Source organism: Rhinatrema bivittatum, chromosome 6 (assembly GCF_901001135.1).
Source record: "Rhinatrema bivittatum chromosome 6, aRhiBiv1.1, whole genome shotgun sequence".
NCBI classification, from domain to species: Eukaryota; Metazoa; Chordata; class Amphibia; order Gymnophiona; family Rhinatrematidae; genus Rhinatrema; species Rhinatrema bivittatum.
The window spans coordinates 224,764,836-224,788,625 of record NC_042620.1 but is presented as its reverse complement, the minus strand read 5'-3'; positions in this window follow the sequence as shown (position 1 = coordinate 224,788,625).

The following is a 23,790-nucleotide window of genomic DNA, read 5'->3' as shown; positions in this document are numbered from 1 at the left end:
TGTTTGATTTTCTTTTTTAATGAAACATTTTGCTTTCTGAGGGGCTTAAGAATACAGTTTTAATGTTATTCACATCATAAATTTGTTTCTAGAGGGACACTAACGACATTCAATTTTTTTTTAACTTAATCACATTCAAGAGATTTTATAATTGCTTACAGCAGTACCCAAATATATTTTTAAGCTGGAAATTTATAATGAAAATTGTCTTGTCATTTTAAGGACACTGCATATCTTTGTCATTTACACAACAGATAAAGTAATCCAATTTGCAGGTGCCCAACAAATTATCCCTTTCAAATAATACAGCTCTTGCTTCTTATGCTTTAAATAAGCATTACTCTTAGCCTAGCTACTACTGTCAATTACTAATCTTTTATTATTGGCTCCAGGGAAAGATTAAAGAAAAAGCTGAAACATAGCTGACAGTTTGGTTATCACATCTGGAGTAAATGAAAAGCATGGCCTGAATCCATCAGGGAAGATTAGGGAAATGTGAGAAAATTACTGATGTCCTTTTACACATGTAAATTCAAACTTGTTCAAAACCTGAGGTGTCTTACTCTTGACACATCCCTTCTATTGCTTTTTTTTTTTCAATTGGGAATAATGTGAGAAAACAAAGTAAGTCATAGAAAATATTTATTTCTGCCTGTGAAATGATTGTAATATTTATTATAAAACTCGGCTCAAGAGAGTCATGAAAATGCCATCAGTCTAAAAACTGTACTAACTCTTTACAGAAATGCTACTGTAGACATTTTTCAAAGGACTGTGGATATGCTTCAGAAATGTAATAACAATGTATAAAGGCAACAAAATACTTACAGTTTTATAATATATATATCATTGAAGTGTTGGTATTTCCAGATGGAATATGTATATTAGGAAAATACAAATTCAATGAATCAAATATTTTCTGATCATAATCATATTAATGATTTCTTTAATATCACGGTCATAGACTGAAGATATTTTTAGATTAAGTAGTAAGCACATTTTATAGGCATGAGCACATTTTATATCAAGTCTCCTTAATTATCTGTCTAAGCATTGATAAAATTAACAAGGTAATGTCTAATGCTATAGCGATCTTGTAATTTGTAAATCTTAAAATAATAAAGAAGAAATGTGAGGTAACAACTTTGCTTGTCCTCAAATGTAACGCAATCACTAGAAATCACTTATTCTGGAAATTTAGTGAGAGCTTCAGATTTAGCAAACTTTAACATATAAATCTAAATAACAAGCAGTACGTTCCTGACGCAGTCCCCCGTTTCACCAGAAGACTGTTAGGAGGGACTAAATAGGCAAAATCTCCAAACCAAAGGAAGCACATCTGACAAGTATATCGTATGGGTGTACATGTTTAGATCTTTAAATCTATCCCTGTATGCTTTAGAATGAAGACAAATGGTCATTTTAGTAGCTATTCTTTGGACTGATTCCATCTGATTTATCTTTTTGAAGGTGCAGTCTCCAGAATTGTACAGTGTATTACAAATGAGGTCTCACCAGGGACCATTCCTCTCCCTATGCAGCCAAGCATCTTTTTGACTTTTACTGTCGCTTTATCAACCTGTTTGGCTACCTTAAGATCATCAGATACAATTACCCCTAGATCCTGCTGTTCTTCTGTACTTAGAAGATTTTTCCCTCCAATACTATACCTCTCCCTTGGGTTTTTGTATCCTAAATTCATTTCTCTGTATTTTTTAGAATTAAATCTTAGTTGCCAGTCTATAGTCCATTTCTAAGCTTCAGTAAATCCCTCATGTTTTTTCCACACCTTCCTGGCTGTCTTCCCTGTTGCAGATTTTTATATCATCTGCAAAAACACAAATCTTCCACTATATTGCTCACGAACAATTTGAAAAGAATAAGTCCCTGGACCAATCCCTGAGCACACCACTAGTAACATTCCCCTTCTCATAGTAAACTCCATTTACCACTACCACTTGGAGGAGAAGTCCATTAACGGCTATTAATCAAGTTTACTTAGGGAATAGCCACTGCTATTAATTGCATCAGTAGCATGGGATCTTCTTAGTGTTTGGGTAATTGCCAGGGTTCTTGTGGCCTGGTTTGGCCTCTGTTGGAAAAAGGATGATGGGCTTGATGTACCCTTGGTCTGACCCAGCATGGCAATTTCTTATGTTCTTATGTTCTTACCCTTTGTTGCCTCCCAATCAGCCAGTTTCTAAGCCAGTCAGTCACTCCAGCTTCCATACCTAGGGCACTCAGTTTATTTAAAAGTCTCCTATGCAGAACCGTGTCAAGGTCCTTACTGAAATATATTAATCTCCCTTGATCCAACTCTCTGATCACCAAATCAAAGAAATTGATCAGATTCATCTGACAAGATTTACGTCTGTTAAAAAAAAATACTGCCTCAGATTCACTGGAGTCCAGAAACTGCACTACACTCTGTTTTAGTAGTGATTCCATTAATTTGCTCACCTCACCACAGAATCAGACTAACTGGCCTGTAGTTTCCATCCTCCTCCTTACTTTCTCCTTTATGAATAGGAGCCACATTTGCCCCTCTCCAGTCCTCCGGAACTACGAAGATCTCTACGTATCAGTGAGATTACCCGGGGACGATTTAAAAAAGTAAGATGTTAAGAAATTTGGATGACGCCATACAGCACAAAAGCATTTCACCCTGAAGCAGCCTCAGTGAAATGTAGTCTATGTCGGTGTTTGCTTTTGAGATAAGTGCTACATATCTGGCTTTTGATTAAATATTACCATTTTCACTCAGATTTTGCTCAAAAAACCTTTTAAATAATGTGAATTTTTATTTCCATTTTAATGGTCATTTGTGAAGCTGAGCAGCCAGATTAATTCATTTGAAAAGAGTTTTTTTGTTTTTTTTTTTTCCCAATGATGGCTGTAGTTAAGCATTGGTAAATTCTATTATTCTGAAGTTAGCTACCTGAGATTTTCCCTATCATAATTTGTGGTAGGCGTGTGCATTCGTTTTCCAAGTATTGGCAATCTGCAACAGTTCCAGAGGGCTGGTTGTAACTCAAGTTGGTTGTAAGTCAAGACTATTTTTTCCATAGGAAATAATGGGAAAACCAATAATGCATTCTGAACCTTCCAAAAGCACCCCTTACCTAACCATTTCTATAAAAAAAATGGTTGTATAAGGATTTTGACATGCTGTATATGAGAGCGAGATTGGTCACTTGAATGCCACGCTCATATTTTTGCACACTTTCCTTCTTCTTTTTGATAGTGATTGCTTTCTTTATCTTTGGGGCCATTTCTAACACTTCTTTGGTGTTCTGCAGGGAGAAGAAATAAAAAAAAAAAAAGACATCTAAAAAGGTGTACAACCAAAAACAACACCAACCCCAGACACTCTTTCCCCCCTCCCCACCACTTATGTAAACATCTATGACCCTCCTGAAACTCATTTTCCCCTCCCCACCACTTATGAGAACATTTATGGCCCTCCAAAAACTCTTCTGTATTTTGCCAGCTGAGTGCTGTCCCCCGATGCAGTCCCCAATGCTGTCCTGATGCTGTTCCCCCATGCTGTCCCCGATGCTGTTGTTTGCATTTCTGTGCCGGGTCTGCACACGTGCAAACCTAGCCAGCCAATCTCTGTTGAAGTCCCGCCTTCTAAGACCATAAAATGCGATAGGCAGTAACAACGGGCCAATTACAATCAATCCGCGAAAAAAAAAACTGCGTGCACATGGCACGGGTCGTAACTCAAAACCGAAAATTTTGGTCGTAACTCGAAATTTGTTTGTAACCCGAAACCTTAAATGGTCGTAACCCGAGTTGGTCGTAACTAGAGTTGTTCGTAACCCGAGGGCCCATTGTATTTTATAACCCATGCATATTACATATGCTTATATTATAAAATACACATTATCTTTATCCCACACATATATATTATACACTTATATGTGAATAAAGCACTGCATTGCGAGTATTTCACTGCATTGAACATGCATACATTTCCTACTGATTTAAAAAATATATGCACATATACATTATGGGGTAGATTTTAATACATGCATACACGAGCACTTCCCAGCGCACACACATGGATGTGACAATTTTATAACATGCGTGCTCATGTTATAAAATTGGGTGGCCGCGAACATGTGTGCCAGATTTTATAATCCATGCGCATATGTAGGGGTGTACTTTTGCGAAGTCTGCACAGTGACGCAATTGGCACTTCCTCAGTTCCCTTCCAGTCTGCTCCAACTAAGGAACGGACTGGCAGGGAACTTCCCTAACCCCCTGCCTAATCTTTCTTCCCCTTCCCCTCTCCTCCCCACCCCCTAAACCTATCCTACCTTACCTCTTTTTTTTTTTTTTAATTTTGTTACTTGCTGCTCCTCTGGAGCTAATGGCTGCTGTCTTGGCATCCTGCCCCTCCCTGCCCAGAACATGCCCCCCATTTCCTTAGCTCAGTATAATTTTGGCAGATCTTACTCCATCTGAGACCTGATGGCAGCATAACTCTCTACATTGGCATTTCTTATGGTCGAAACATATCTTCTGCTGCTACATGAGCACCACATAATGTGATCCCTCATTGTAACAGGAACAATCTGGTCAGTTCCTTAATCAGCACACCTGGGTATCCCAGACTTTTAAAACATAGGCAGGAATAAGCAGATGTGTCCAGACCTCACAAGTAAAGGCAATAGTGAGTACTTCAAATGATGAGTCCATAAACATCCATCTCTGATGATTTAAATAATAATGTACTAGTTAGCACAATGTCTACACAGACTGTGCCATCAATGTCCAACTATAAATACAAATAAAATGGAGAAATTAAAATAGGCAGAGATTTCACTATGGCTCAAGTGACTCATCTCATGAATCTGATTTAGACAGTTTATCTGACTCTGCATGTTTATTAAATTATTTATGTCATAATGAGGGCTCAGCTCAGAACCAGCTACAGGTTTGCCAGCATGAACCAGCATGGCACACCTATGGGAAATCATCATTGGCATAGTTTGGGGAGTGGGGAGGTCATGAGAGCAGTGCCACCTAAATGATCTGTGCCGCTGCTGAGTCAGCCCCTTCCTCCCCCAGCAGTATGACCTCCCTAGCCCTTGCAACACAAAACTAAGCAGGCAAACTACAGTTATGGAAAGTGTGGCTACATATCTAAGGGAAAAGGTGGCGAGACACAAATATAGAGTTATCTTTAAATTGTTGGAGCTTTTGTGTAGAAAAAAAGAGCAGATGCAAGGATGAGGAGACAGGAGATGATAACAGCATGCCTCACAACATTCTTAATTGGATGCCAGCATTTTTATGGGTAGTCACTAATTGGGCAAGGGGGATTCTGCTCAATATGTCCCAGTGATTACATACACTAACACCATCTTAGAAGCATACAGATAGTATGATAGGGCACAGTTGGCACAGTTATGATGAGCATTTCAAGGATAAGATGGGGGAGAATTATGTCTTGCAGTTCACAAGATGTTAGCTCCTGTTTGAAGAACATGGCCAACAAGGCACACAATAGGAATAGACTGAATCAATCATTTCCAAGGGCTAATGCCCCCACAGTCCAACCATAACTTGTACTTGTTCAGAACATATGCTGGCTATTCAATCGAGAATTCCATAGCACAGCCTCTTGGCCTTACTTAGAACTCGGTGCCTGCTTGAACAGCATAAGCAATACTTCATGCCAACTAAAGTGAGAGGTTTCAAGTGGGCTTGGGGTGAGCAGGGTGTAAAGGGAAAACTTGGAGAGGGGAGGATCTGGGTGGAAGAGAGCTTGTCCTAAGATGCTTAGAGGAAGGGGAATTAGAACAGTCATTGGAATGTTGAGTAAAGGGGAGGGAGGTCTGAACAGTCATTGGGTATCTGCAGTGAGGTGATTACAACAGTCATAAAAGTGTCAAGGGAGGAAGATTGTAGCAGTCATCAAGTGTCTAGGGCAAGGGATCAGAATATTTGAATTGTCAGTGGAGAGGGAGGGGTCAGAATAGTCATCAGGTATTCAGGGCAGGTGGATTTGAATAACCCTTCTGGTAATGAGAGTGAGAGGGAGACTGATTGGGCACTGGAAGTCAGATCAAGGTTAGCTATAGAAGCCTTTGTATTGGAAGGAGGGAGGTGTTATCACTGGTCAGGGAGGACTGTTTTCTTCACCATCAGGACTTTGAGGGGATAGGATTGTGACTTGTTGCCAGGTCTAGGTGAACAGTGATAGTAATATAATAACACAGTAAATTCCAGCAGATAAAGATCAAAAAGGTCCATCTAGTCTTCCCAGCAACAATTTTATGTGCATCTACACATAGTAGATTGTAAGGAATTATAAGGGTATACCATAGCCTGTGGGGTACTGCCCACTTCCTCCCTCTGTCTCTGTGGGAAGTGACAATGCTACCTTAATATACAATCCAAGAAGCCCAGGAAAGGACAACCATTTATCACAGAATAAGACATTTTTATAATCAAAAATTTCAGATTTACTACTTAGATTGATATAAACAACTTATGCCTTTCAGATAAGAAACATATTACAACACTAAGACCACATGTACTTATAATGATTAAAACTTATAGGTTCGTTCTTTAAAACATGATAGGCTGTTATGGTGTGTGTTATGGCCCTAATGCACATGATAACTACCGCATCATATTGGTAATATTTAAATTTGGGAAAGGGGAGTGGTTACTGGTTAGGGCGGGGTTAGAGCGGGCTTTGGGTGGGCAAAAAAATGTATTTATGGTACCACCTGGGGCAATAATGTTTTGCACATTATCACCAGCATTAGCACTAGAAATAACACCACCTTTTGGTGTGGCGCTATGGGGGCGATAGTGGGCAGCGAGGCTGCAACTGTGGTGGACAAAAACACACTGCCGTGATATGGCTACTGACCACTATCGACCCCTGCCCCTTATTTTTTTTTTGTGACTCATCATTCTGCTGTTAATATAGCAGAATGATAAATCTATTGGTTAGTATGTTATAGGTGAACTCAGAACAACACACATCAGGATAGCCTTGACTTGCTTAGGATGTTATTAATAAATTTAGGTAAATATCTCCATAATTTTTAGAAGATTACCCTCAGATTCACCATAAAAGAGGTCTGTGTTGCTAAACCAGAGTTCACAGAGGCTATCTCTGCTGATAGAAGCATGCTGTAATATTTCTGGTCACCTTCAGAGCTAAGAGGACTTGTCATCCTTAAAGAGGAAAAAGAAAAGTTCTATTCGAGCTAGAAAGTATCAGACAGGAAATTTCTCTTATATATATTGCCCTCCTGGATACAGAAACTTTTATGCTTGGTTTCAAGGAAGAGCAGAGAGCAATGGCTTGGGTGTCATATTCTGATGGTGTTAATGGACCTTCTTCACCACTTCCTCCTTGAGTCTCTCTCCCATGCTGAGCCTGAATATGCATATTTAAGAGCTCATACACAGTAAAATAGGAGCATGAAATGGGGTCTCTTCGTCACTTTGAACTGCTGGACTACCCCTTAGGTGGTACCCCCCTTCTTGGAGGGGTCATCCATCTGGCGCTTGACAGCTTTTGACCAGACCACATGACAGTTGATCAGTGAGCTGACCTAGCTGATAAGGTCTCCTTTTTGGGTTGTATGGTCCAGTTTCTAGGCAGGATTGAGCTCTGTTGAAGGTTTTAGATCTATTCTTAAACACACACACACACACACACACCCCTATCCTGTATTGTCTTAGATCAATTCTGTTTACTAAGAGAATATTTTATTCTTTCAGAGAGGCCTAGTTAAACAGTGGAACTAGCTGGCAGACTAGATAACTCAGTCACATATTGCTATTGTGGCCAAAGTTAATCTCTGTATTTCACAGCTGAAATATAGGTTAAGCGTCCATTATGAAGTCAGAATCCATATTTTGCTGCATATAGTAATGATACTTCAGGTATCTCCCTACAAGATCAAATTTCCATATGAAACCCAATCTCTATTCCCGATGTGTCTGCTTTAAGATTGCAATTGCTCCTCTGTGCAGCCCCTTGCCTTCCAGAAAGTCAATTCAACCATATTAGTGGTGGCTTGAGCTGCAACTGACACACAGTGAAGGCTGTCCAGTGCTTCTTTACCATGTTCTTGCCACTAGGGATCCTTTGTGTTTATCCCATGCTTGTTTGAAGTCTGTCATGGTTCTTATTATTATCACTTCTTCTTGTACTTGAAGACTGGAGGAGAGCAAATGTAACCCCAATATTTAAAAAGGGCTCCAGGGGTGATCCGGGAAACTACAGACCGGTTAGCCTGACTTCAGTGCCAGGAAAAATAGTGGAAAGTGTTCTAAACATCAAAATCACAGAACATATAGAAAGACATGGTTTAATGGAACAAAGTCAGCATGGCTTTACCCAGGGCAAGTCTTGCCTCACAAATCTGCTTCACTTTTTTGAAGGAGTTAATAAACATGTGGATAAAGGTGAACCGGTAGATATAGTATACTTGGATTTTCAGAAGGCGTTTGACAAAGTTCCTCATGAGAGACTTCTAGAAAAAGTAAAAAGTCATGGGATAGGTGGCAATGTCCTTTCGTGGATTGCAAACTGGATAAAAGACAGGAAACAGAGAGTAGGATTAAATAGGCAATTTTCTCAGTGGAAGGGAGTGGACAGTGGAGTGCCTCAGGGATCTGTATTGGGACCCTTACTTTTCAATATATTTATAAATGATCTGGAAAGAAATACGACGAGTGAGATAATCAAATTTGCAGATGACACAAAATTGTTCAGAGTAGTTAAATCACAAGCAGATTGTAATAAATTGCAGGAAGACCTTGTGAGACTGGAAAATTGGGCATCCAAATGGCAGATGAAATTTAATGTGGATAAGTGCAAGGTGATGCATATAGGGAAAAATAACCCATGCTATAATTACACAATGTTGGGTTCCATATTAGGTGCTACAACCCAAGAAAGAGATCTAGGTGTCATAGTGGATAACACATTGAAATCGTCGTACAGTGTGCTGCGGCAGTCAAAAAAGCAAACAGAATGTTGGGAATTATTAGAAAGGGAATGGTGAATAAAACGGCAAATGTCATAATGCCTCTGTATCGCTCCATGGTGAGACCTCACCTTGAATACTGTGTACAATTCTGGTCACCGCATCTCAAAAAAGATATAATTGCGATGGAGAAGGTACAGAGAAGGGCTACCAAAATGATAAGGGGAATGGAACAACTCCCCTATGAGGAAAGACTAAAGAGGTTAGGACTTTTCAGCTTGGAGAAGAGACGACCGAGGGGGGATATGATAGAGGTGTTTAAAATCATGAGAGGTCTAGAATGGGTAGATGTGAATCGGTTATTTACTCTTTCGGATAGTAGAAAGACTAGGGGGCACTCCATGAAGTTAGCATGGGGCACATTTAAAACTAATCGGAGAAAGTTCTTTTTTACTCAACGCACAATTAGACTCTGGAATTTGTTGCCGGAGGATGTGGTTAGTGCAGTTATTATAGCTGTGTTTAAAAAAGGATTGGATACGTTCTTGGAGGAGAAGTCCATTACCTGCTATTAAGTTCACTTAGAGAATAGCCACTGCCATTAGCAATGGTTACATGGAATAGACTTAGTTTTTGGGTACTTGCCAGGTTCTTATGGCCTGGATTGGCCACTGTTGGAAACAGGATGCTGGGCTTGATGGACCCTTGGTCTGACCCAGTATGGCATTTTCTTATGTTCTTATGTTCTTATGGAGGACATTCCAGGTATCCACCACCCTCTCTGTAAAATATACCTGCTGATATTGTTCCTGAATCTACTCCCTTGGAACTTCATATTGTGATACCTTGTTCAACAGCTTTCATTTCATTGAAAAAGCTTGGTTTCTTCTTGTGCTTTAATACTGTTCAGGTATTTTAATGTCTGTATCATACACTCCATCTCACCTCTTTTTTAGGTATTCATATTAAGTTCCTTCATTCTCAATTCATAGAGCTTTTTGTACAATTTCTATACCATTTTGCTTGTCCTTCTCTGGATTGCTCTAGTCTCTCTCTATATCTTTTTTTTAAGATATGGCTGCAGATCTGAAGACTGTATTCTAGGTGATGCCTTACCAATGTCTGTAGCAAGATAATAGGGCAAAATGCAATAATGCATCAACATTTGTTATTTGTAAATAGGCCTATTTGAGATTAATGGATACTATTTAGTAACAATGCACACTGAGGCATGTTAGTACATTAATGCATTTGGGTAAATAGACCCCTTCCTAAGCTAAAGCTTTAAATTAGTCCTGGCAGGCTAATTTTCTTCCCATTACCTAATCCCGCCATGGCACTGCCCAGAAATTGAGAAGTTAAATTTTCCCATTCAGTAGTTGTAGATTTTTAAAAGGGGCTGTCTATCTCCATTGTTAGGTGGCTAGATTCCTTTGAAAATATACCTCCTTATGAATTATATCCTTAGTGACAATCAAAAAGGAAGAGTCCAAAGTATATATGGATTGTTTATGGAGGACATTCCTATTATGTAGCACAGATACTCTTGCATGGTCTCAAATAAATAGCATGGAAATAAAGTAGGCTATCTTTCATTCTGCTTGTCAAAATACTGACCAGCAGATTTTACTCACATATCCAGATCAAGAAATGTGTACAGTTAAAGTCAATATAATATTTATTGTGCATGAAAACAAAAGACTGAAGCAGAGTCAAAATTAACACCACAGAAAAATGAAAATGTTAAGGAGAACTTTGTTCTTTTTCATAACATGCTTCAGGCTATACTATTTTTTTTTTATCATAGAACACTAATACTCTCCAGTGTTAAGATATTCTTCTTAACTTCAGAGTAAACCTAGTCAAATGTGTGCTTTACTGTGATGAGCCCTGTCTATTAAATATTTCCAAGATTTAATCACAGATGGTCTTACCTATTTTGATATTTTACTTGTTTTAATGCTCAACTCCTGCTGATGCTAACATGATCAGATACTACCCTGATCCATTAAATTACTAATCTGATGTTTACGTCAATCTGTTAAAATGAAATGATGTTGACAGTATATCATTTTGACAGGATCTGACATTGATAGAGCAGCAGTGAAGATGGGTAGGACTATTTTGAGAATGTTTCATACAAACTACAGACATTACTTGTCAACTATCTTGCAAGCAATGTGAAGGATGGCATTATTGGATCTATGTACTAATGGTCATTACTATAAAAATGTTCATTAGTGAACACCCATTCTAATTGTATGTTCATTAGTATTACTGTTAGTTCCCCAATGATAATGCTAGTGCGCATGCTGATAAAAAAAAAAAAAGATTCCAGTGGTAAAATCTAAGAGTTAAAGCAGGCCACTTAAGATGGCCAGTTAATGAGTGCCTCTGGACTCTCCCTTAGATTCTAATCAGGGCATCTGAACCTGTCACCCTAAATCCTCCCTTCTCAGAGCAAAGACAGGTCTTGTCCCCACCTCCCTCCCGCAACCTCGTCCGCTGCAAAACATTCCCTCCCTGGAACAAAACAAGCTTTTTTGAACTCCCTCTACAAAGTTCTTCCCCATTCCTAGACTGCCATTTACTGTTTTCAATATGCTTCTGCTTTTTTGCTGGCAGGAGGGAGTAAGTTTCCTTACTATCAGCCATATCACCTAGTTCAAATTAATACCACTGAGTCTCTGACAAACACGCCGAGCATAGGCAATTCAGTGTGCCAGGAGGGCAATTGTAGATTTGATGTAACAGCTAGCAGAATGGAGACCACCTCCTTCCTGCTGGCAAAGATTATAAGGAAACAGAGACCACATGTGGAGATTGTGTGTGGATGGGGTTTTCACAGGAAGAACCAGAAGGTCTGTTTTTATTCTAATTTGGGGGAAAGGGGGATGTGCCACAGTTCATTTTTGTTCTGGGCATGTTTTGGGGGAGAGGTGGTGTGACCTGGAAACCTGCTCTGTTTTGGTGTTTAAGGATGGAGAAAGTATCCCTATGCTAACAGGCCTTTTCACTTTGAGACAGTTATTATATGAGAACCGAATATACATAGCACAGCAGCCTTACTATGATAATGTAGCTGTGTTCTGTATATCAGTACTTTCATACATCTGCTGATAAAAACCATCAGGTAAATGTATTTCACATGCCAATTTTAGCACTGATTAGCACATGGCCTCTAAAGACTATAAATAAATTCAATGAACTTTTGTCTACTGCTGTGCCTTTTCACATATATCCTTTCAGTATTGTTTAAAATGTCCTTACTGCTATTTCCAGAATGTTATTACTGGAAACAGAATTGTGGAAAAATGTCATAGAAAACAGATGTAATACAGTAAAAGTGCAAATGCATGATGAGTTATGGTTGTTGGGTCATCTATTATACATAACTATGAACTTCTTGATGTTTATGTATTTTTGTTAGAACCAAAATGTAACTCTAATGAATTTGTTGTACTGAATATAGAACTATTTTTAAATGTTCTTCAGTATTCACACCAATCTATATGCCATACCACTAGACTGTAAATAAGGATAGCAATTTATGACTACGGTTGTTTTATATTGCTATAATTATCCACAGGGGTTGACTTTGACATTAGTGTTCCTTTATATGTTCATAGTACTATTTCTACTGGAAAATAAATACTACAATCTATTTTTATGGTAGTTCTATGATGCTATCAATACTAATATCTATGCAGCCACCTTCACAGGGCTGGTGCAAGGGGAGTAGGTACCCTAGGTGACTTCTGCCTTGGGCCCACCCCCCCCCCCCCCATCACGACGCCCCCACCAGTTTCAGGCCCAATTCCTCCTACCTCATTCACGTGCACTTCTCCAGGCCACGAGAAACACACACTGCTCGTAGCCCAATGAATCTCTACTTCTCTTTGCCGCTGCTCGTCGGTACCCCCTAAGGGTCGGCTCCAGAGGCGACCACCTATGTTTGCCTAATGGACAATGCCGGCTCTGCACCTTCGTAGGTTCAGACGGTCAGGCCATTTGAAAATCCTTGGGGCTAAGATAAGTTGAACCTCAATCTTTCAGGTCTGCCTTCTCAATATAAGAGATATTTGGAGGCCAGTATTATACTGCTATCCAGCTAAGCAAGTTATGCAGCTAACTTGGCTGAGATATTCAGCACCGCTTAATATACTCTGCTATTTTATTCAGTAGTAAGCTGAATAAGTTTATTAAGCTAACTATAGGATACCATACTATAGCTATCCAAGAATTATCTGACTAATTAAGTTGGTTAAGGCAGAATACTGGCAAATATCTAGTTAATAGGGAGATTTACAAGACCATGATAGTTTATTGTGGGAGGGGCCAATTATCATGGGGAGGGACATGCAATATTTGGCCCCTCCTCAACAAACTATTGTAGCAGTACTGTGCTGCAATGTTTTATTTTGACATCAATGCGTGACAAAAAATCAGGCCGTGGTATGGGACCCTCGTGGGCTTTGGCAGCCCACCTCGTCCAGAGCCACCATCACTTAAAGGGCAGAAAGCCCAAAATATTGTCGCCCCCCGATCTTTAAAAAAAAATCACCCTGGGAGTCTTTGGTGACCCCTGCCTATTCCACAGCCTCCACTTACTGAAGTGGCACTAGTCACCTCCCCAGAAGTTTAAAAAACATAATGAATCAAACCGTACACGAATGGCCCACTCCCTTCCCCATCCCTCCCCTAAAATGTGTATAAAGCCCCCTTAGTCTGAAGACCTCCCCCATGGCCCAATTCTTCCTCCCCCCATCCAAATATAGTACAATCCCTGATATCTAGGGGTCCCTTCACAAGCCAAAGGTAGTAGCCTGGTGGCCTAGGGGAGTCTTCCAAACCCTAATCCCCCATACCTGAAAAAGAACTCATTGGGGTTTAGTGAGGGCCCAGAATGCCCCCTAGATCCTGGCCTGTTGACACCATTTTTCAAAATGGCACAGGTAGCAGGAGGGGAGAGGGTAAACGAATGCTGTGGGCCTTACATTAATTTTTCAAAATGGTGTTGACATGACCTTGCCCCATCAGATGACAGGGAATCAGACCAAGGCTCCATAGTATTTTTGGGTTGCAAATGGGAGATGGGGGTGAATGAAGACACATCAGCAATTTTAACTAACATCTTCCCAGATAACTTTAACTTATCCAGCAATATTCAAAGAATATTGCCAATTAAATAGTGATTAATTCTCCCCCCCCCAAGAAGAAAGCTTTCTGAATGGGCCTTATCACTATCAGAGTATTGCTTATGTGACCAGTGTTGCTGTCAGAGAAACCCCAGACGCACTGGGAGCAGAATGCAAGAGCCAAGTTCCCAATTTCCATTAAAGATACGGGGAGTGCATATGGGGTTGGGGGGAGTAAGAATGGATTTCGCACAGGTAGCAGGAAGGGAGAGGGTAACCGAAAGCTGTGGGCCTTACATTAATTCTTTTTTTAACTTTGCAGGAAGGAGGGGGAGGAAGGCTTTTAAAGCCTAAAGCCCCACAATGTTTAATACTCATTTTAGAGGGCTCAGGGTCCCAAGAATATTTGACTGGTCTGGGGGGGGGGGGGGGGGGGGGGCAGGGACATTGAGCTGCAAGTGTAATGAATCCCAGCCACGGAACTCCACGGCCGGGCTCTCACCTCACTTCCAGTGTGCTCCGGGCTCCTTGCGGCATTCCCCTGCTCCTTTCAGGGCTGCGGCTGGGCCTCTCTGCGGTGGCATCTCCACAAGGGAGACGCCGCCGAGCTCTGCTCTCTAACCCCGCCTCATAGGTGTGTGCGCATGCAGGAGGCCAAAATTTAAAGGACCCGCGACGGGAAACTGATGCCCGGCCCTCTGAGTGACGTCAGACGCCAGCAGATATATATATCCAGCACCAGCTTCCAGTCCCTTGCCTTGCAATGAGGTTCAGTCTTCCGAGTCACTAGTTGCTGCGCTCCTGATCTTGATCCTGCTGTTCCTGAGCCAGATCCTGCTGTTCCTATTCCAGTTCCTGCCTCCGAATCCTCACTCCTGTCCCAGCTTCCTCTCAGCTTGTCTTCCTGGTTCCTGACTTTTGCTTTCCTCCTGGTACTCCGTGTCTGCTGCCCATCGTGATCCTTGGTTCGTCTCTGGCCTTCGCTGTTCTGCTGCCTGCCCTGACTCCTGGTCTGTTTCTTCATTGTGCTTCTCTGCCACCTGCCTCGACCCGGATTTCTCTTCAGACCTTTCTCCTACAGGAGACCGCACCTAAGTCCAAGCGGCCCGGGTCCCCAAGGACTCTTCCTGGGGGGGGATCTTGGGCTTCCAGTGGTGAAGCTTCAGTTGGTCTCCTGGCCTTGATCCACCTCCCGGCTACGGGCTTCGCTGTGGGTCACTCCTCAGTGCCCCTCTCATTATCTCCTAGCCGGCCCAAGGGTCCATGTCATAACAGCAAGGCTTGATGTGAATAGCATCAATTATGTTAAAGTTATCGGAGTATACATACTCAGATAAATTTGGAACCTAACCAGTGACATTCAAATCTAGCCAGTTAGATTTTAAAGTCGTCCATGTAGGTTTGCGCGGATAACTTTATTCAGGGATATTCAGTGGGCCATTTATCTACTAAATATCCCTGATAACTTATCCAGCTAACTTTTGCTAGATAAGTTAGCGATAATACAGGTCTTTTAAACAGTGTTTGCTTTGTCTTTTGCCCGTGTAAAACTGGAGTTTTAAGATAAATGTTGTAGTTTTGAGATGTATAAATTAAAAAGGTAAACAAATTCTCATGTTGGTAAAGTTCCAACAAGATACACAATTTGGTTTTAAAAATAATTTAAAAAATGATTAAACTTGATTGCAAAACACTAAAGTCAGAGGCTACGACATGGATCTGCAGGCGGGAATAAGATCCATCAAAAGTAGCACTCCAGCACGGTTATTGTGAGAGGGTTCACTTTTAATACTAATATCATACTGGAAGAGGAGAAGGACATGGCAAGAAAGTTATCTGGCTAACTAGCTGAGATGTGCAGTGGCTGAAAATGGACCAAAAATGACACCAAAATACTCAAGCTTTCTGGTTTCCCTTCAGGTCTTCTGTGGCCCCAGGAACAACAATTATGCCCCTTTTTCTTTTTAGTTTGGTAAGCAAAGGATCCTACACTTGCAAGCTTTTAACAGTCACTGATCATGATAAGGGATTAGCTGGCCACCTCACAAACTCACAGGTTATCTTCTTCCATGCCAGATCTCTTTGTCCTACTTCACTCTCACTCTTCCCAGGTGCAAATGTACTGTCTCTTGTAAATCAGCACAACACTTTTGAAAGTCTTTCTGGAAAAATAAACTCTGTACTCACTGTTACCTAGAGTGGATTCAGACAAAGCAACCTCCTTCCCTTGAGTCAGTTGATATTCCTTCTGCCCACATAGGGGCCTGCCTTGCCAATCAGCCACCCCCTCCCCTCCCCCTACATATCATCCAGTGACTGATGTGTGTGAGTGGGGAAGTGTGTGACTTGTGAGGTACCCCTGTGTGGGGAATTGTCTGACTGCTGACACCCTCTTAACAGTCAGCCCTCCACACGGGGGGCTGCTTGCCAGTCACTCCCTCCCCTCCTAATCTCCACACACCAGTTTGTCTCTCTCTCACTGGTCATTCACCACCCCAACCAATCTTTCTTCCACCTGACACTCCATGCAGTCACCCCATTAACTCAGTCTATCATAAGGCAGTCACCCCTCCCCTCACTCCAGACTCCACCTAAACCACACACTGTTCCTCACCAAATTTGTTTTTAATTATGTTATTAGGGAACTATGGAACCTCAACCTTCTACTTCCTCCACGAAGAAGATGCCAGCAGAGATACTTGCAGGGCCAGGAAGCCCCACTTCAATGAAGCTGATGTGGACCTCCTGATACAGCTGATCCTCCTGGAGGAGCATAACTTGTACACATCTCTAGGCTGCAAGTTAAATCTCCAAAAGAAGACTGCAGGCTGGATTGACCTACAGGTGGAGATCTGCTGTAGGACCTCTTACCTTCCAGAGATTGAAGATCTAAAAAAATAAAAGGTGAGAGAGAGTATTTGTGCAGTATAATGTATGTAATGTGCAGATTTACATTTTTCATTTGGAAATGTAAGCGTACTACATTACAGACAATAACATTATTTTAAAAGAAATAAGGAGTAATAGGGCTAGGGCTTAAGGAGTTATATTTAACTACTTACTTGCATTCATGATGATAGAGATGTGATTCGGCCAAACCTTTTGGTTTGGCATTCGTTATCGGCCTGACGCAGGAAATTTTATTTTTCCAAGGTTCAGGCTGATTTTATTTTGGCTGCCCCCGAACCAAAACCCAATACCCGCCCCAACTCTACAAATGTAATTAATTACAACCCCCCACCCTCCCGACCCCCCCAAAACTTGCTGAAAGTCCCTGGTAGTCCAGCGGGGGTCCCGGGAATGATCTCCCGCTCTCACGCTGTTGGCTGCCAGTAATCAAAATGGTGCTGATGGCCCTTTGCCCTTTCCATGTGACAAGGGCTATCGGTGCCATTGGCTGGCCTCTGTCACATGGTAGGAGCAATGGACGGCTGGCAATATCTTAAAAAATGGTGTGGGCCATCCATTGCTACTACCATGTGACAGGGGCCGACCAATGGCACCGATAGCCCCTGTCACAAGGTAAGGGCAAAGGGCCATCGTGCCATTTTGATTAGTGGAAGCCAACATCCCGAGAGGGGGAGATCACTCCCGGGACCCCGCTGGACCACCAGGGACTTTTGGTAACTCATGGGGGGGGGGGTCAGGCAAGTCTTGGGGGGTCAGGAGGGTGGGCGGTTGCAATAAATTAAAATTTGAAGGATTGGGGTGGGTTTGGGTTTTTTTTTTTAATGTGCCCTTTCTCCCCCCCCAAAAATGATAAGAAAACCACACAAAATTTCATGGGTTTTCTTATCGTTTCATTGCCCCCTCGAACCGCGACGAAATAGGAAATATCAGCTATTTCCTATTTTGTCGCAAACGAATGCACATCCCTAGATGATGATGCATTGCAATGTTCTCTCACGCTCATGCCCATCAAAGTAATATTATAATATATAATAGTATATACTATAGTATACAGATATTTCTTTAAAAGTCTATTTGAATTTGATACATAAATGTACTTACAATAATAAATAGTTGTCTGAGATATAATTTATGAAATTATGGTATTACTGTTGAAGTAGAGAACAATGATGGAGTTGCATCAACAGTATGAAGGCTTATTGGTTAAGGGTAGTAACCACTGCACCAGCAAGTTACTCCTATGCAATCTTTTCTTCATTTCCATCCTCTAGCCTTTAAGGATCCACAGTGTTTACCCCATGCCCCTTTGAATTATTTCACTCTTTTTGTCTTCAACACCTGCTCTGGAAGGGCATTCCAGGCATCCTCCACCCTCTCGGTGAAGACATATTTCCTGACATTGGCAATTTCCTGACATTATAATTCATGATTGTATTTTTTTTATTTTTTTCATTTTTGTTTGCTTATGAACATTGTACACAATTTTGATCAATATTTTATTGTTAGATGGTATATACATAATTTTAAATAAATGAAATAAATAAATTGGTTCTGAGTCATCCTCCCTGGAATTTCATTTCGTGACCCCTAGTTCTACTGATTTCTTTCCAATGGAAAAGGTTTGTTGATTGTGCATCTTTAAAAACTTTTAGGTGTTTGAAGTTCTGTATCATATCTCCCCTGCACCTCCCCTGCACATCCTGTCCTCCAGGAAACTAGGCTATGCTTGATGGACCTTTGCTGTGACCCACAATACCAAGGCAAATCTTGGACCAGTGCTTTTCAATATATATATAAATGATCTGGAAAGGAATACGACGAGTGAGGTTATCAAATTTGCGGATGATACAAAATTATTCAGAGTAGTTAAATCACAAGCAGATTGTGATACATTACAGGAGGACCTTGTAAGACTGAAAGATTGGGCATCCAAATGGCAGATGAAATTTAATGTGGACAAGTGCAAGGTATTGCATAAAGGGAAAAATAACCCTTGCTGTAGTTACATGATGTTAGGTTCCGTATTAGGAGCTACCACCCAGAAAAAAGATCTAGGCATCATAGTGGATAATAGGGATGTGAATCATTTTTTGACGATTTAAAATATCGTCCGATATATTTTAAATCGTCAAAAATCGTTAGGGCCACGATACAATACCAATTCCCCCGATTTATCGTTAAAAAATCGTAAATCGGGGGAAGGGGGAGGGCAGGAAAACCGGCACACTAAAACCCCCTAAAACCCACCCCCGACCCTTAAAATTAAATCGCCCACCCTCCCGAACTCCCCCCAAATGCTTTAAATTACCTGGGGATCCAGCGGTGGTCCAGAACGGCGGTGGTCCGGAACGGCCCCCTCAATTGAATCCTGTTGTCTCCAGCCGGTGCCATTTTGCAAAATGGCCGCCGCAAAATGGCGGCAGCCATAGACAAAAACGATTCGACGCAGGAGGTCGTTCCGGACCCCCGCTGGACTTTTGGCAAGTCTTGTGGGGGTCAGGAGGCCCCCCCAAGCTGGCCAAAAGTTCCTGGGAGTCCAGCGGGGTTCAGGAAGTGATTTCTTGCCGCAAATCGTTTTCCGTACGGAAAATGGCGCCGGCAGGAGATCGACTGCAGGAGGTCGTTCAGCGGGGGTTCCGGACCGCCGCTGAACGACCTCCTGCAGTCGATCTCCTGCCGGCGCCATTTTCCGTACGGAAAACGATTCGCGGCAAGAAATCGCTTCCTGAACCCCGCTGGACTCCCAGAAACTTTTGGCCAGCTTGGGGGGGCCTTCTGACCCCCACAAGACTTGCCAAAAGTCCAGCGGGGGTCCGGAACGACCTCCTGTGTCGAATCGTTTTTGTCTATGGCCGCCGCCATTTTGTGGCGGCCATTTTGCAAAATGGCGCCGGCTGAAGACAACAGGATTCAATTGAGGGGGCCGTTCCGGACCGCCGCCGTTCTGGACCACTGCTGGATCCCCAGGTAATTTAAAGCATTTGGGGGGGTTCGGGAGGGTGGGGGATTTAATTTAAAGGGTCGGGGGTGGGTTTTAGGGGGTTTTAGTGTGTCGGCTCACGATTTTAACGATTTTCACGATAGTTTACACACCCAAACGGCAACAATACGATTCCCTCCCCCTCCCAGCCGAAATCGATCGTTAAGACGATCGAGGACACGATTCACATCTCTAGTGGATAATACTTTGAAATTGTTGGCTCAGTGTGCTGCAGCAGTCAAAAAAGCAAACAGAATATTATTTATTTATTTATTTATTTATTTTACAGATTTTTATATACCGGGGCACGTAGGTAACATCACCTCGGTTTACATTCAAACATTAATTCAGCATAGCGCTTTACAATGTAACATAATAACTGAAATAATATAATACCATGTAGAACTTTGTATAAGAAAATAAAAGTCAAAATATGAGTGTCTGTGGCAATAAACTAGGATGAAAAGAAAAGGATTCAGTTCATTAATAGTAGGCTTTTTTGAATAACCATGTTTTTAAGTTTTGTTTATATTTTTTGTGGCAAAGTTCCTGGCGTAATTCGGAGGGCATGGTGTTCCATATTGTGGATCCAGCAATGATGAATGAATGTTCTTTCGTAGAGGAAAGATTGGTCAGATTAGGCGCAGGGATCTTCAGTTTAGCTAAATGTTGGAATCTAGTTTGGCGGATTGATGTTTTGAATTGTAGATGCTCGGTGAACCAGCACATATCTCTGTTGTGAATGGCTTTATATATAAGCGTCATGGATTTATATATTATTCTGGAAGCCACGGGTAACCAGTGCAAAGATTGAAGTGCTGGAGTGATGTGCTCATGGCGGCTTGTGTCGGTGATGATGTGGGCAGCTGCATTTTGTAACATTTGCAAAGGCTGAATTGTATTTTTAGGTAGACCTAGTAGCAGTGCATTGCAGTAATCAATCTTTGATAAAATAGTTGCTTGTAAGACTGTACGGAAGTCATATTGGTATAATAGAGGTTTAATACGTTTTAGTTAGGAATTATTAGGAAGGGAATGGTTAATAAAACGGAAAATGTCATAATGCCTCTGTGTATGTGAGACTGCACCTTGAATACTGTGTACAATTCTGGTCACCACATCTCAAAAAATATATAGGGTAGTTGTGATGGAGAAGGTACAGAGAAGGGCAACCAAAATGATAAAGAGGATGAAACAGCTCCCCTATGAGGAAAGACTGAAGAGGTTAGGACTGTTCAGCTTGGAGAAGAGATGGCTGAGGGGGGATATGTTAGAGGTATTTAAGATCATGAGAGGTCTTGAATGAGTAGATGTGAATCAGTTATTTACACTTTCAAATAATAGAAGGACTGGGGGCATTCCATGAAGTTAGCAAGTAGCACATTTAAGACTAATTGGAGAAAATTCTTTTTCACTGAATGCACAATTAAGCTCTGGAATATATTGCCAGAGGATGTGGTTAGTGCAGTTAGTGTAACTGGGTTCAAAAAAGGTTTGGATACGTTCTTGGAGAAGTCCATTAACTGCTATTAATCAAATTTACTTAGGGAATAGCCACTGCTATTAATTGCATCAGTAGCATGGGTTCTTCTTAGTGTTTGGGTAATTGCCAGGTTCTTGTGGTCTGGTTTTGGCCTCTGTTAGAAACAGGATGCTGGGCTTGATGGATCCTTGGTCTGACCCAGCATGGCAATTTCTTATGTTTTTATGTTCTTATATTTTTGGTGGTCATGTTTTATTATTAATAAAAATCATTATTCCTTTATTCTTCTAATTCTAGGGTCGACTTTTGAGACTTTATGAGGGTAAGTGGCACGATGAGGTCCGCAGAACCCTGGCACAACTGATCCTCTTGGAGGAGCATAACTTGTACATACCTCTAGGCTGCAAGCCAAATCTCCAAAAGAAGACTGCAGCCTGGATTGACCTACAGGCAGAGATCTGCTGTAACACCTCTTCCCTCATCTCTTGCCATGTAAATTCTTTTTAGAATACTTCTGTAACACAATATTCAAAATGCAGGTGTGCTGTAATTTTAATTGCATTGAAATTTGTTATACAATATTCATTGAATGCAATTGTCTGTGGCTGTTACTTCATGATCTCACCCTTTTGTTTTACATTTTTTGTAAATGTCATTTCCTGCATACTTGAGTATACTAATATAGACTTAATAGTTGCTTTTACATTTTATATTATAATCTTTTTTAAATAATTATATATAACTTTGTCAACTGTGATTCTCAATTTTGAACTGTCTATTATAGAATCTCACCCCAGCTGCAGGGATGCGATGGCGGGGTTTCTTGAACTAGCTACCAGTAACAGTGCCAGTCATTTGTCATTGAAGCTACTAGAGTATCAGCCAGTGGGGCAGGTATAGTATCTGTCTGAGACTGCAAGACAAAATCATTTATCATTTTCTGAGGTCATTCAATTATTTATAATGGCTGGATGGATGTGTGTTCACCTATTGCTTACTCACAGTAATGGTAGTACTATAATAATATCTTAGTATGCTTTCTATCTCATCTTATCACATATGCTGATCAACTATAGTATGTAGTAAATTACTATATATATATATATACTTAATTATAGAATAGTCTAGCAGCATATAAGATAAGATAGAAAACATTATAAGATATAATTTATACTAATTTATTATTGTATGTTTTATAATGTATATATGATTGTATAATATGTTAAATATTAGATTTTTCATTCAGCTAAGCAACAAATAATTTGGTATTATAATTATTTATATATGGACCTGAATCAAACTTCTACATCTTTACTTTAGAATAGAAGGATTGATAGAATATATCCATTGTATCTATTCTAAAGTAAAGGCATAGCAGTTTCATGCAGGTTCTTCTTAATACTACTTGTTTGCTTATTTTGTTTTACTGCTTGTATTAGTGCTTTTTTTTGTATTCTATGTCTCATAGGGATGTGCAGCCAAAAAGGTTTTGTTGCATTCGTGATACGTATTCGTGGGGGGTCAATTCTGTTTCATGCGGAAGTATGGAGAATTCCATAAGTTGTCGATCTGTCAATACGTTACTACAGCGAGTTAAATTCCTGTCCCAGCTAAAATTAAAATTAAATACAACCCCCCACCCTCCTGACCCCCCCAAGACTTACCAAAACTCCCTGGTGGTCCAGCGGGGGGTCCTGGAACTCACTCACACCCTCGGTGCTGGTTTTTCATCATGGCGCCGATAGCCTTTGTCACAGGGGCTCCGGTGCCATTGGTCAGCCCCTGTCACATGGTCACCGGCGCCATCTTGTGCTCCTACCATGTGACAGGGGCTGACCAATGGCACCGGTAGCCCCTGTGACATAGTATGGGCAAAGGCTATCAGCGCCATTTTGAGTCCTGGCATCGGACGGCAGGTCGCTCCGGGACCCCCGTTGGACCCACAGGGACTTTTGGCCAGCTTGGGGGGGGGCCTCCTGACCCCCACAAGACTTGCCAAAAGTCCAGCGGGGGTCTGGGAGCGATCTCGTGCACGCCGGCCGTCAGATGCCAATACTCAAAATGGCGCCGATCATGTGATGGATGTTCCTCCCTCTTGCCTTTGCCAGTACAATCTGCATTTGAGCATGGTACTGTATATACAGAGTAGGAATCACACTAAGACTAAATGTACTAGATCAGCCGCTTAAACCCAACATTCTCTATAACCTACAGTGGCTAATCATCCAAAGCAATCATTTCACCGATATGTCGTGTTACCATTTTAGATGCTGCCTGTTTCCTGTACCAGGTCAGTGTAATAAGACA